General features: G+C 41.2%; 1 protein-coding gene across 4 annotated transcripts in view; it reads right to left on the bottom strand.

Annotated features, from left to right (window-relative positions):
- The window catches only part of FYN (FYN proto-oncogene, Src family tyrosine kinase), a 204143-nt gene that overhangs the window by 106605 nt on the left and 82449 nt on the right, over nucleotides 1–15089 (bottom strand). For all 4 annotated transcript variants that reach the window (XM_019735019.3, XM_019735015.3, XM_019735017.3 and 1 more), the window contains one exon: nucleotides 2992–3061. The gene's annotated coding sequence lies outside the window, so the exon portion shown is untranslated. The remainder of the gene's footprint in view (nucleotides 1–2991; nucleotides 3062–15089) is intronic.

Below are 15089 nucleotides of genomic sequence, written 5' to 3'. Positions count from 1 at the left end.
TCTTAGGAGCCCTTTCAGCCCTATGAGTCTCCGAAGAAGCTTTTTAATGTTTTGTTAATTAATACTTATATATAACTAAATGTCAAAATATTTAACATTTTAAACCCTCAAAATAATATGTACTTTAGACATTTAAATTTTTTTTATTACTTCTTTATCAGTTTTCTCAGCCTCAGCATTGTTATCTTGAGCTGGATCACTCTGCAGTATGGTGCTGTCCTGTGCCCTGGAGATATTTAGCAGCAACCCTGGCCTCCATCCACTAGATGCCAGTAGCGGACACCTTCCCTCCCCTAGTTGTGACAACCAAAAAGGTCTTCAGACACAGCCAAATTCCTCTGGGAGGACAAAATTGACCAGAATTGAGAACCACTGCTCTCTCTATATTTATGTATTTATATATCTCCCCCTGGCATGGCCAAGAAAAAAATAAATCCAGATTTTTCAAGGTACCCACAAGTTTTAGTTTTAAGAATTTCAAACCTCCTATGACTCATCATGAAGAATCAGGATTGGTGATCCACTACTACCCTGAGAGATTTATAAACAACACTACTGCTATCTGAAAATAAGGGTGGCCTGGCATCATTTCAGTCAAGATATTTAAGAGGATGGATTTGTTGTTACCCAATCTCTTGCACTGCCATCCTCCTTACTTTTAGGAGCTCCATTCTTAGCAGACCAATCATGAGAAATCCTTCACAATTCATTATCAGGCATTCAGGACTGACTGTGAAGGAGGAGGATTAGGGGTTGGTGTCTAGTAACATAATCTACAGAAACGATGGCCCACTGTACTACTTTGGGAGCCAGACCAGTGGTAGCATTTCTAAAGCTGGGCCAAGTATGAGGAAGGACGTGGTGGTGAAGCACACGCTTCGTCAAGGAGAGGTGCAGGGTGGGGAGGGATAGGAAAATAATACCAGAAAACGAAGAGTCAAAGAATGGGAGATTAGTTCAGCCCAGAGAAGAAAAGGTGAATGAGGAAGGAGATTGTTTTCTAATATATCTGGTGGTCTGGTGTGCGAGAAAGTCCGTGGACTTGTCTCTGTCTGCTTAGAAAGTGACGAAGAGCAGAAGGTGATTCAATCAATATTTATCACAAGCCTTTTATGTGCCAGGCACTGTCCAGGCACAGACAACAGGAAGGAAGAAGACCCAGGCTCCGTCCAATGGAGTGCATATAGTCGTTCCATATAAAAACTAGATTGCTTCCTCTCCCTTTCCCTCCCCTCTTTTTCTCTTTCTTTTTAACAATTTGAGCCAAATGTCCAGGTATTTGTTAAACGGCTTGGTTTTTTCCATTTTAAAAATGAAGGTTTAAATAACATAGAGCAAAACTCACCTTTCTACTGAATAGTTCTGTGAGTTTTCACAGAAGCAGAAAGCTGTATAAATACCACCACAATCAAGGTCTAGAACAATTTCATCATCCCCTAAAATTTTCCTGTGCTCCCAATTGTTCTTTTTTAATTGGAGTAAGTGGCTCAGGGTCAGAGCAGGCTCATCACTGCGAGAATGTGAATTTTCCTCTGTAGGGATTCTGTGCGAGATACTTGTTTAGCTAGTGGGAGATTGCGCCAGACAAACCCTGAGGCCATCTAGCCCTCTGATTCCACGAAACTGGAGGGCTGTCACGTGGACATCTGATCTTAAACACTGGCCCATCTGCCGTGATACGGTTGATTTCCCCTAGCCACAGGTAAAGGCCCCACCCCAAAGCCAAATTTTTTTAGTCAAAGCTCAAAAAATTCAGTCCAATAAGTGGATCTCTTTGAAAGCTACATAATAAGCACAGACAAAGAATCAAAAGACAGGTTTGGAAATTAGAGCCTGAACATGGTAATTGAGGTCCAAACCAAGGCCACCATCTATTCCCAACCATCTTTTTCTTCTTGTTATTTTGGTTTAAATAACATTAACTCCAAAACTGAACAAAGCTCAAACAATGTGACCACTCTTAGTTCCAAAGGTGACAGGAAGGGAAGTTAAATTAGCCAAATTTATCTAAGAATGGGTCAATAGGGTTAGCAAAGATGAAAAATGTCTCAGGGGTTCCCACGGCTTATTACGGAGCGGTGCTGGAAGAGGGGCTGTGGTAACCAATTGTGATGCCCCCTATTACAGCAAATGGGACATGACAAACCCATCTCCAATAGCCCTTCTGCTGGGAGAGATGTACGCCTGCTTGATGTCAATGGCAAATGTCCAGTTTCCAAACAAGCCTGTTCTGTTACCAAATATAACTGCTTTATTGAGCACCCACTATGCCCCAGCACTACCTAGTTCATTTTATTCTCACAACCGATGAGGTTGGTAACATTATAAGCCTCCTTTGACAGATGAGGAAACTGAGGCTCAGAGAGGTTATGTAACAACCAGTAAGTGTAGAACTTGAATTTCAACCCAGGTTTCCTGAACCCAAAGACTATCCTTTTTATTACTGCTAGCAAGGTCTTCTGAGTTGTTGCTGATCTTAATGGTCTTGTTTTCAGGCCACTGTTATGCCGGTTTATAGGCTGGCTCCCAGGCACGCTGGATTCTTAGCTTTCTTTAATTTCCCGTTCCCAAGCAGCTAATTGCCTGTTTCTCTTTCAATTCAACACAGAGGCCATAAGGATCTCTCTGCTTTGGAGACTTCTTATTCTCTTTTACACTTTTGGTCTGTAAGTTTATTACTCTTATATTCCATGGGTGGCTTAGAACATCAGCTAAATTGTCACGGGTATTCTTTATCCTGCATCCACAGTTTGCCTAAATCTAGACTTCTTATTAAATCTTTGAAAAGCTCATGTTGCTTAATAACATCAGCAATAATAAGACAAAAATCATACTATCAGAAAACACCAATTGAATGTCATACTTAATTACAAAATTCCACTTTGTCTAACTTTAGTGGTCTAAGTTGGAAGCACAGAACAAGACAATCGCTTTCGTTTGTGAGTACCATTTTACAGAAAAGGTATCAGAAATAAATGCAGTGACACTTACCAAAATTTCCCCCAAGTATCACAAACTTTATATACACCACATGTCTTCTAATACAGCTGCTGGAGTGGTCCTGAAAAACAATACCACAACAAAAGGAAAGATGCATCATTTAACAGAAGTAATTTAATATACACATATTGCGTTTCCCTTCCGGAAACCATGTCTTCCCTGTATCGGGTACCCCTCCATGTACCACACGCTTACTGCCAGATTCCTCTTTGTTTTTCACAGGAAGATGAAATCAATTTACAAATTAACTCAGCACTTATTAATAATAAATAAATAAAAATCTGGACAATGAACAAAGTCAGGAACTGTGCTTACAAATAGTTTATTTGAATTTTTGGCCCTTTAAAATAAATGAGGACAAGAGAACAGTGCAAAAATATCTAAAGCTGAACTCAAAATATCCCCCCCCCAACCCGGAAACCATTTCTCTTTCCTATTTCTTTCAATAACACACTCCCTTCTCCCCTGCTGGCTGTGAGACCCTGACTTTTCTTTTCCTAGACTTCATTTTACAATCTGAAAAATAGGAATTATCATACTGACCTCACAGGGTTGTTATGAGGATTAAACAGTGTAAATGCAATCACATATAAACGACACAGAAAGGCTTCAAACAGCACCTGGCACAGGGTAAGCAGCTGGTGAATGTGAAGAGGAAGTATCCTTCTCCTAGTCACACAGGCCTGAAAGCTGCCACAGCCTTCCTCACCCCCACTGTAAAACATGGTCCACGCCTGCTCTTCCAGTCCCGAAGGCAGGCTACAACTCACAGCCCTCCCTCCGTTCTCAACATCACACTGTCTGGTTGGCATCAGTCCTGGCAGAACCCTGTCTCCCGGCCTCCGGTTTCTTCCCTTCTAATCCGACTCTCGTAGCTCTGCAAAGCATCCTTCCTCAACACAACTTAAAGCCTCAGTGGAAAGGCCTCCCACCGCTCCTATCACCTACATATTATCTGTGAAATTACGTTAGCCTGGGACTCCAGCTCCCCTCAGCTTCATCTCCACATCTTCCTGTCAGATGCTGTGGCATCCAATCACCTGTCCTGCCGGACCCTTTCGGCACGCCAGTTCCTTCCCGAGTTTCTGTCCCGTAAGTGCTGTTGGAGGCCTAGCTGTTCTCTAAGGCAGGGGCTCTTTACCTCTTTGTGTCATAACAGCTAGAGATACGTTTCTCAAAATAATGTTTTTAAATGCTTGAAATTAACATATGAAATGCAAAAGAAGTATACTGATGTACAGTTATCAAAACATGTAACAAAATTGTGATGTTCTTCTTCCAATATTTAAATAAATGCCAGCAAAAGTCTAGTAACTATTGCAATTCTGAAGTACGTCTGGGCATAAATGATATCAGGGTGTCTTTAACTATAATGTAATATGAAAATTCCCATTATCTCTTTTGGTGACAAATAGCTAATGTTACTTTCATAATAGAAGGAAATGTCAGATTTCAGGTAAGAGTCAGTGAAAATAAAGAGGTAATTTTTTTCCCTTTCGAAGTTCACAGACGCCCTGAATTTCATTCACGGACCCAGGTCAAGAGCCCCAAATTTAAGGCCTAGCTTCATGCTCATTGTTTTTTGAGCTCTTTCTACCTTGATTTTCTCAATTTTGTATTATCTTACCCTTCTTTGTTTTTCTCTTTATAAAAATTTTATTTTATTTGATATAGATACTTTAAATGTACTGACTGTATCCTACTTTTTAAGTTTTAAGGGAAAGCCCTATTTTTTCCCAATTTTTGTATCCCTCCCACGGCTAATAACGTCCTGCCTCACAGCAGGCACAGCAGGAAGGCATTCAGTGAGCATCGTTTGAATCAATCAGTGAATAACAGTACAATCTTGCTTCTCCTACACAGGCTCAGCTAATATTAATATTATCTCATCTCTTTTTGGCATTCTAGGAGGTCCTAAATATGTAGACGGGCACCTCAACATTCCATATTTAGAGTATAAAATACTAAAATTAGGCAACAAAATGTTCTCTGCTTTTACTTTTCCTCTTTAGAGAGTGAATGCTTAGTCCGTGCTACTGACTGACACATCTCCCAGGAACAGACCAGCCAGCTCTTTAATCATTCTACTGACATACTGTGTGACATAAGCACAATTCCCACCTCTGTGGAGCTTCAAGTCTAGCAGCTTTCCCAAGCTAATCCAGAGAAGCTGAGAATCTCTCAATCTTGCAGGGCCTTTGCACAGATAAAGAATGAATAGCTGGTGATTTCCTAAGTACAGGTGCATTGGTGACCCATGTAGGTAAGGCCAGTTAAGAGTTGCTATGTGAGCCCGTGGTTTCAGGGCAGGCGGGTCCAGTAGATGGAGCAGTGAAATTCCATCTCCCTTCCTGAATAATGTCTTTGCATATGAGGTCAGAGATGTTAACCCCGCCAAGAGTGACCATCTCAGGAAGGTCTACTCAATACCTGGCCACATATTTTACTCTGAACCCCACTGAACCTGTAATGGGTCAGCCTCATGATGGACGTTGATCCTTCAGTTTTACCAGCCTTTTTCCTAAATAGTTGCAGCTCAGGACTCTGTCTTTTGCCAAGAAAAACAAGAATATAACAGACTAGTCCTTCCTTTTCAAATGAAGAGAGAATAATGATATTCTCCACTGAAAACCACTCATAAGGGCATTGTGACCATTTGCTTTGGCAGAAATTCACCACTAGCAGCATATTTTATGTCTGACATCATGTCAAGTGACTCTTAGGACAAGTGGGGGTGTATTCTCCCATCCCAGTAACTAGGACTGATGCGATATCTACTCAGAGAACAAAGGCTGGACTTGGCACATTCTTTTTATTCTTAAGGACATTTAAATCCATTTCATTTTGTTTCTTTTGTAGACATATTAGATATACAGCACTACATAAAAAATAGATGAATGATAGATGAAAGGGCAGCACGACTGTTTTGTCTCCTGTTTTGGCAATTATCATGCATATACCTTCATCAATAAACACTAAGGGGCTGGCCCGGTGGCTCAGGTGGTTGGAGTGTCGTGCTCCTAGCGCCGAGGTCGCAGGTTCGATTCCCATATGGGCCAGTGAGCTGCGCCCTCTACAGGTAAGATTGTGAACAACAGCTCTCCCTGGAGCTGGGCTGCTGTGAGCAAATGGAGGTTGTGGGACCTGCCATGGGCTGCTGTGTGCTGCCGTGTGCTACCGTGTGCTACCACGTGCTACCATGAGCAGCCTGTGGCCAGCATGAGTGGCCGGCAGCCAGTGTGAGCAGCCGGCAACCGGCAAGAGCTGCTGGGAGCTGCTGTGAATGGCTGACTGATGATCGGCGACTAACTGCCTCATCCTGGGGCAACGCAAGGCTCATAATACCAGCATGGGCCAGGGAGCTGTGTCCTACACAACTAGATTGAGAAACAACGGCTTGAACTGGAGTGGGGGGAAGGAGGCGTAAGAAGGGAGAAAAATAAAATAAAAAACAAATAAATAATAAGTAGATGTTTACAAGGGTCCCCACACAACAACACATTGCACTGCATGTATTTTTTTCCTTCTAATCTGTATCATAGACTATTGTGTGGCCCCTAGTTTAAAGGCAACATTTTCATTACACACAGGGAACAAGTTATCTCTAATACAATGCTCGTCTGCATGGGGCCATTCCCTCCTCCTTCTTGCTAACGGATCCCCCATATTCCTTCAGCTACAGTGCCTCATGGGCAGGTGACAGCAGCCCCAGCTGGAGGGTTGGGACCTGAGTGGTCTATGGCAACATGAGCATCACCTGAGAGCTTCTGAGAAACATCAGCTCTGAGGCCCCACCCCAAACCTACTGACTCAGGATCTTTTACAAGATCCTCAGGTGATCTGGGTGCACACTAAAGTTTGAGATGCATTATTCTAAGGGAAACCCATTGCCAGTGGTTGGTTCAAGAATAGACACATGTCCCAATTCAGGACAACAAGATAACAAAAATGTTTTGCAGGGAACTTCCCCCATTCTTCGGGGAGAAATCCCCCCTTCTGAATGTTGTGTGGGATGTGACATCTAGAACTTCCATAACTATCTTGCTCCCACCTAAAGATAAAGCTGACCCAGAGAGGAGGGCAAAGGCATAAAAAAACACAGGGAAGCAGAGTGGTGGGGAGGAATTGCATTAGGTCAACCCTCAAGTCTGCGGAACCACTGAATTTCCAATAAAATTTTTTTTTAAATTGTGCATGTTTTAAAATTTATTCTTCATTGTGTTATTTTATAACAGATTAATTGAGATATAATTTATAGGGTTTCCCCAACCCTACCCCTCAGTATGTTTTTTTTTTAAATTACATTTATTGGGGTGACTTTGGTTAGTAAAATTATATAGGTTTCAAGTGTACAATTCTATATATGTATTATTGCCTAATTTCTTATTGTTCAGGCCTCCTGGAGTTGAATTTTCAATTATCTGAAGCTGGAAAACATCCCCAATAAAACATTATAAAAGGAACAGAATACCCAGGCACTGGGCTCAGCCACATGCCAAAGAGTCTAGACAAGTCAGTGCATCCAGACTAGAGCGACAGTTCGGAGACTTATTTTGTTCAGGGAACTGACCAGTAGTATTTCCGGTTCTGACAACCATTGTTCGCTTTGCCCATTTCCAAAAGCTTTCTAAATGAGCCAGTCTAAATGATCAACCAGAGGAAGTGCTGAACGCTTTCCAAATTATTTTAATCAGAGAGATCAACAGTTGCCTTCCCCAGAAGTCACATGGATGTCATTTCCTGCAAAGACAATGGGAGACTAATTGCCTAGCCTCAGATTCTAATAGGGAAGACAACCTGTGACATGTAATTACTGAAGGATAAATAAGGAAGAGCTTGAGGCTCTCAGAATCCGCTTTTGAATCCACTCCAACAACTTGGGGAAAAGAGAAAAAAAGAGAGAGAAAGCCAGCTGGTCTGGGAAAAGATTTGAGGGGCTAGCAGCTTAGGTAGTCACCCATTCATTTTTACACCTCAGTGGCACTTATTAAAGACCTTTCTGAGGAAACTAAATAGACCTACTATTACCATATTTTGCCGTGTAGAATGCACATTTTTTTGTCCAAATTTGTGAGGGAAAAATAAGGATGTGCATTATACATGGGTAGTACTAATTCCGTATCTGTATATAAATGTTTTCAATTCTCTTATTTATGCTTATGAGTTAAAAGTGTAACTCTAGAAATCAATAACGATATCCGTATGCAAAATAATACCCTGGAATATGATAATCAGTTTTGTTGAACATATGATGAACTTGCAACGACGAAGAGTTCTTCACCTTCTATTAGGTTGGTGAAAAAGTAATTGTGGTTTCTGCAATTATTTTTAACCTTTTACTTTCGCACCAACCTAATATGATGCGTAAATATCGTAAATATGTTACCAGTACACAAAATTTCTTGTATCTTGTATCTGTTCTTGTATTTTGTAATTATTTGTCAAATAAAATTTCTTGTACCATAATGTGTTAAAGAACAAATGCTAAAATTCCTTTATAACACATAAAACAAGTACTTAAATGTAAACAAATACAATTTGAATTAAAAAATTAAAATGGAAGATTTTTTCCCCCAGAAAAGTTTGGGCCAAAAATGTGTGTGTGCATTATACACGACAAAATATAGTATATAAAACCATATATGGCTTTGGTGTAATTTTGCTTCATATACAAAAACGATGTAGTCAAGGAAAACTGGGTGTCCAAATGGACATTACCTCTTTAGTGTGTCATAGCTTCTTAGCCACAAGAAGGTATTTTTGGGAGTGGGTTTGTTGTATTGGCTTGATGAAGAATGTGCCATCATGGAGTGAACGTTAGTTGGTTTTTCACAGAATATTCCTTAGGTTCTATCACCTCAGGTCTCTTTTTCTCTCCAAACCTTTTTGCTTTCTCTTCCCTGGTACCGCATATACTTCCACCTACCACCCCTTGTCATGTGTCTCAAACTACATCCCTAGATCTATCATCCATGCTTCTAGTTCCTCTGCCGACCCCTAGATAGAGAGTACCTTGAGGGTGGGGACTTCGTTTTGGTCACCGCTATATTCCCAATGTTTAGCACTGTGGCTGGCATTGAGTATTACGTGTTGAATAAACAAGTGAAAGGCCTCACTCAGACTCTTAAGATGTCTCACAGAATTTCTTGCCATCATCTCCAAACTGGCTTGACTCTGGTTTCTCCTTTACCAACTCGATTGACACACATGGAAGCTCGGATTACAGCACTGATCAGGCCAGTTCTACAACGTCTCAGCTGAGAAGGACTTACTAGCCCAGACCTGCATTTTCCCTCAATGCAGAAACTGGTCCCACCAAGGCCAGAAGACTTCCTAAAGGTCTTACAGTTAGTGGGTGGCAGACACTCGGGCTGCTGACTCAGCGGCTCTTGTTAACATGCCACTGACTTCAGTGCTCTTTGATCAGAATGCAGTACAGGCCTAGGTATGCAGGAGACACCTAATAAATATTTGTTGACTGACTGATTGGATAAAGGTCTGAGTCTCTTTGACATATACCAACGGGTTTCAGTTTTTTTAAGTGAAACACGCTTTTAAAAAAAGACACTACCCCAGAACACAACACGGAAAAGTAAGGAGCTGCTCTGGCCCTCTGCCCCTGCAGTGCTTCTTGGCCACCTTCTAGGACCCTCCAGGCTCGGTAACACTGCACTGCTAAAGAAACCAACGACTTACACAAACTCATATTCTTCAGCTTTGTACTCAAAGCCACCCAACATCATTCCACACCCACCGCAGCCTTATCTTCCATTTCTTTTTCCTCTCTCACACCCTGCCTTACCAAAGTATTTGATGTTTCCAGCATGTATCCCTCCTCTGGGCTTTCACCTGGCCTGTTTCTTCCCTCTTATACGCCCTTACCTCCACCTGCAAGAATGGAACACAACCAACCGGCTCCTCAAACCCAACTCTAATATAAATCCTTCCCTAAAGTTCTTGCCCAATTCCCTGCACTGGAATTAATCTCACTCTACTTATACCTGTAATATAGAGCTAACTACACTGTCTGCTTTGAGGGAAAAGGCCAGCTCCTTGAGGGCAAGAACCTACTCTGTATTTATCTTCGAAATATTGGCACCTTGCCTGGCCCAATACCTGGCACAGAGAAGGCATTTTTGGTCATTTCGTTGCATTTAAAGGGCTTTATCCTTTTTTGGTTCACATCTGTGACCAAATTATGCAAGTTTTGTAATGGGAGGGTCCAAGTCTTCTAGCCTGTGCAGGCTGGTGACAAAGCCAGCACACACTTGCAGAGCCCACTTGCTAGGGAACAGCTGTGTGAGTCTTTACCGAGTTTTATTTTCAAAAGCAAAGAATGGGGTGGGGGAAGGCAGGGACAGTGACTTCCCTCCCTTCTAGAGCTCTCTCCTGTGGCTATGGCTGTTCTGTGCAATGTGAGATACACACTAAACAGCTCGTGCACAAAAATAACGATAGATTTAAAATACAGTTCTGACTCCTGCCATGCTACAATATTCTCTGCAAGTCCAAAGTCAATTGTCTGAAAAATTAAAGTGTTCCAAAAGGTAGGATAATATATTAAATAAGCAAGAGCACAAACAAAGCCCACCGCAAGGGAGGAGGATGGGAATCAGGAAACACTGGGTTCCCTAGGAAACCACGCCTCCTGTATGACTGTGACCTTCCCCCTCGTGGGGAAGGGGCTGTGAGAAGGCATCACTGACCCATCTGCTTCCCTTGCCTGCAGGGACCCTAATTCTTCTGGCTTTACTCCAGCAAGCTGGGGAGACTCAAGCAAGTTAGTGGTTGCTGTTTCTTTTATTTGCTGGAGGTGGAGCAAAGAGCAGAAGAAAAGAGAAAGAGAGATGGGCAGAAAGGGAGATGAGCACAGAAGGCATTCAGCCAACAGAGGAATTACCAACTATGGGATAAGGAGGTAGGAAGGTCAAACTGCAAAAGGCCGGCTGCTCCTTTCTCGTCGGCCATTGCCAGGGCAAGAGGGAATCAGAGACTCACCATGGGGCAAGACACCACCAAACCAGCACACGAGCTTATCTGCAGCTGCCCACGAGGCTGGCCCTGAAGCACACGAGACACATATATATTTTGGGTGCACTGGCACAAATGGTTGTGCTGAGTCATGCAAAGGGGTGACTTGAGGGGTTGGGTGGGGTTTTAGGACTTCTCCTTGCCCCCTGTAATCTCCATCAACTCCAAGGAGAAGGGAGAGTGACATAATTTTTCTTCCTAATCTTCCTCCTGCTAATAATAATAGTAATTATAATTATAATAATATTATTGTAATTATTAATGTTTTGTTTAAACTTTTAGGCTGAGGGTGCCCAGTTTATTTGGGGAAGAAATAAATGAAGTAAATGCCATTGGAATAAAAAGATTCTGTTTCCATCAGACTCATGAAAATTAAGTATATATTTATAATTATGTCTTCGTTTTATTTCTGGCAACGAATTTCTGTCAAGTGATCATATCACTTGTGCATCAGGTAAAAATAAAACATTAACTCTGTGGTTGTTATCGTATACTTGAATTATTTCTGACTTGCCCTTGTATGTGAAGCTATTTCTAGGGATCTGTATCCAGAGTCTGAATAGAAACGCTACTTCACTCCGATGCAAGTGCAGGTGCTGGAGAAATCCTCAAGACCTCTTCCAACCTGATTACCACTCTCAAGACCCTCCAAACAGACATTGGTCAGTGGCTCCTGGGGAGGCTCGTGAAATGCACACAGTATCACAGTGCTGCCAAGATCAAGGTTAATAATGATGAGTGTGGAGTCCTGGGAGTGTGGCTTGACTACAGCATTAGAATTCCCGAATCCTGGGGCTGAACGGAAATTTAAACGATATCCAGTCTGGTAGTTTTTAAGCTATGTTTTTTTTAGTATGAGAACCTTGTGTGTATTCACATTCACACACACACATACACACACGTTTGTGCATTTCAAAGGTGTATGCGCAATTCCAATATACTAGATAAAAGTGGAGCAGAACAGCCCTGGTTCAAGTGGGAAAGGACTCAAAACACTACCCACTCGACCATCCTGCTGGCCCCTGGGCACTTCTGGGGAACCTCAAGGGTCTAATCACACTGCAAATCCTACTCTAATCCCCTCGCCCATCCAATATCTGCATCCTGTGCTTGGTATCTCTTCCAGCCTGTGTGCAAGTTCTCCATGTGGGTGAAGCAACACCTTTACCTTTTCTCTACCGAGTACCTATTTTACCCACCCTGGAGGATCCCACGTTTTGAACCATTTCACTTTTTATAAAAACTGCATTTTTGAAGTGATAACTAATTTATTTGCCCAGCTCTCTTTGGAGTCAGTGAGACCTCGACTTAAATCTTAGCGCTGCTAAGCTTGGTAAACTTGGGAAAAACTCCTTAATAATGTGGAGTAGTAAACCCAGTAGAAGCTTTTCTTCTCTTCCTCTGCTTTCTATTTCATCATAACAAACCTTTATCAAAGAAATATCAAATATCTAGGAACGATCCAACAAAAGATATGAAAACTACAAAACATTATTGAGAGAAATTAAAGAAGACCTAAATAGTAGAGGGTTACGCCATGTGTGTGGAGTGGAAGTCTCAGTATTTTTAAGAAGTCTGTTCTTCTCCAAAATTGCATCTTCAATGCAATTTTAATTTAAAAAATGGTTTTCCCTGCCCCCCACCTCCAGTGGAAATTTACAAGCAGATTCTAAAACTTTTATGGACATGCAAAGTGCCCCAAACCAATATAATCTTGAAGAATAAGAACAAAGCTAGACGACTTACTCTAGTCAGATATCAAAATTCACTATAAAATAACAGCCCTTAAAACAGTGTGCTATTTGTGCAAGGATAGACAAATAGACCAACAGAACAAAAGAGAAGGTCCAAAATCCAACCTAGCGAGATAATCATTTAATTTATGACAGAGGGCACTGAAGTTCAATTAATAGCAGTGGGTTCACTGGGTACCGTGGGTTGAATTATGTCCTCCAAAAAGATATATTGAAGACCTAACCCCAAGTATCTCAGAATGTGACTGTATTTGGAATTAAGGCCATTGCAGAAGTAATTAGTTAAAATGAGGTTATAGTGGATTAGGGGGGGCCCTAAATCCGACATGACTGGTGTCCGTATAAGAAGAAACAAATGCAGACAGAGAGACATGAGGGGAAGAAGGCCATGTGACAATGGAGGCAGAGATCAGAGCAATGCAGCTGCAAGCCAAGGAACACCAAGGATTACCAGCTCCTACCAGCAGCTGGAAGAGGCATGGAAGGATTCTTCCCTAGAAAGGGCCTTGCTGACACCTGAATTTGGACTCACAGCTTCTAGAACTGAGAGAAAATACATTTGTACCGTTTTAAGCCACCCAGTTTCTGGTACTTTGTTATGGCAGCCCTAGGAAATGAATACACTAGGTATACATATTAAATAAAATGAATCGTAACCTCTACCTTCACCATGCCAAAATCATGGGTGGTAGAACTAAATGTGAAAGATGAAATAATAATACTTTTAGAAGAAAACAAGAGAGAACACCTTCATCCCTTGCAAAAAAGGGTAGTGATTTTTAAAGAACAGCACAAGAAAATGTAACCATGAAGGAAATTAAGAATGTATTTATCAAATGACATCAACAGAATCAAACAGTAGGCCACATAGTGGACATGATAATTGCAATACGTATATCTAGAACTCCCTCACATCCTTAAGGAAAAGACAGAATCCGATAAAGAAAGGGGCAAATACTTGAGAAGAACTTTCTCAAAAAAGGAAATCCAAATGGCCAATAACCATATAAAAAGATGCTCTAGTTTAGTCATCAAAGAAAAATAAATTAAAATCACAATGCACTTCCCACACACACCTACCAGACTAGCTAAAAATGACAGAGAGAAAACCCACAGTCTTGGGGAGGATATGGAGCAACTGGAATGCTAATACAGTGCTGGTGAGAGTGCAAACTGATAAAGACACTTTGGAAAACTGGCAGTGTCTATTAAAGCTGAACATACACATATCCTATGACCCAGGATCTCACCTTCAAGTAATCTATCCTACAGAAATGTTACAGGTGCTCACACAGTGACATATGCAAGAATGCTCCTAGTCATACTCTCTGTAATAGCTGCAAACTAGAAACGACCCAAAGCCCATGTACGAGAGACGGGTAAGATAAATTTTGGTATAGTTATACAATATATTACACAGAAGTGAAAATGAACAAACTACAACTCATAACAACTTGGGTTAATCTCCCAAATATAATGTCGAGAGAGACACAAGAGTACATACTCACGATTTTATTTATATAAAGTTCAAAACAGACAAAACCAACTTATGTGAGAAATCATGTTATCAGTTACCTTTGGTAGGAGTGGGGTGGTTAGGGATCGGAAAGGGTCTAACGGAAAGGGTCTAATGGGCTTCGGTGTTTGGGTGATGTTCTTTCTCCATCTGGCTGCTGGTTACGGGGGATTGTTCACTTCATATGTATTCATTATCAGTGCACTTAACAATTTGCGTACTTTTCTGTACGAACGTTGTACTTCAATTAAAAAGAAATCTCGGTGGTTAATGCAGTGAAACCAGAGGCTGAACAGAGCTCTTATAAGAACTGAAAGCAAGAGAACACAGCAATTTAATCTAAGCAAGGTAATTCAAAAATTTGCTTTGCTAAAAGCTTAAAAGTGCCATTTCATTTAATTGTGTTTTTTATTCACTTAAGATGACTGTCATGTCAAAGCTATTTTATTATTATATGTTAGGGTGGCATGAAGCAAACAGTTTCAAAATAAAATAATACAAATCATTTTAATTTTATCTTACTGGCTTTTTCAAAGTGAAAATTTGGATGTGCAAGTCCGATTTTTTTCACGTCAATTAAAAAAGTTTCCTAGGGCTTTGGTTTATTGTCTGTAGCATCCCTAGATGGGAAAGCCCTGGGGATAAAGGTATTTTCTTTTTGTAGCATACAGTATGCATTCAACATGTCCCTTTTAGAGTCACCATGTGAGATCAGCTCATTCCAGTCAATGAAGCAGTGACAGTTCGGCTTGCCTCTGCAGCCTTGCTGTGGATAGATGGATAGTATC

Source organism: Rhinolophus sinicus, chromosome 2 (genome assembly GCF_057876585.1).
Source record: "Rhinolophus sinicus isolate RSI-liver-muscle chromosome 2, RSI-T2T, whole genome shotgun sequence".
Classification (NCBI taxonomy): Eukaryota; Metazoa; Chordata; class Mammalia; order Chiroptera; family Rhinolophidae; genus Rhinolophus; species Rhinolophus sinicus.
Note: the sequence above shows the minus strand (reverse complement) of the source record. Positions and strands in the feature narration are given on the sequence as shown.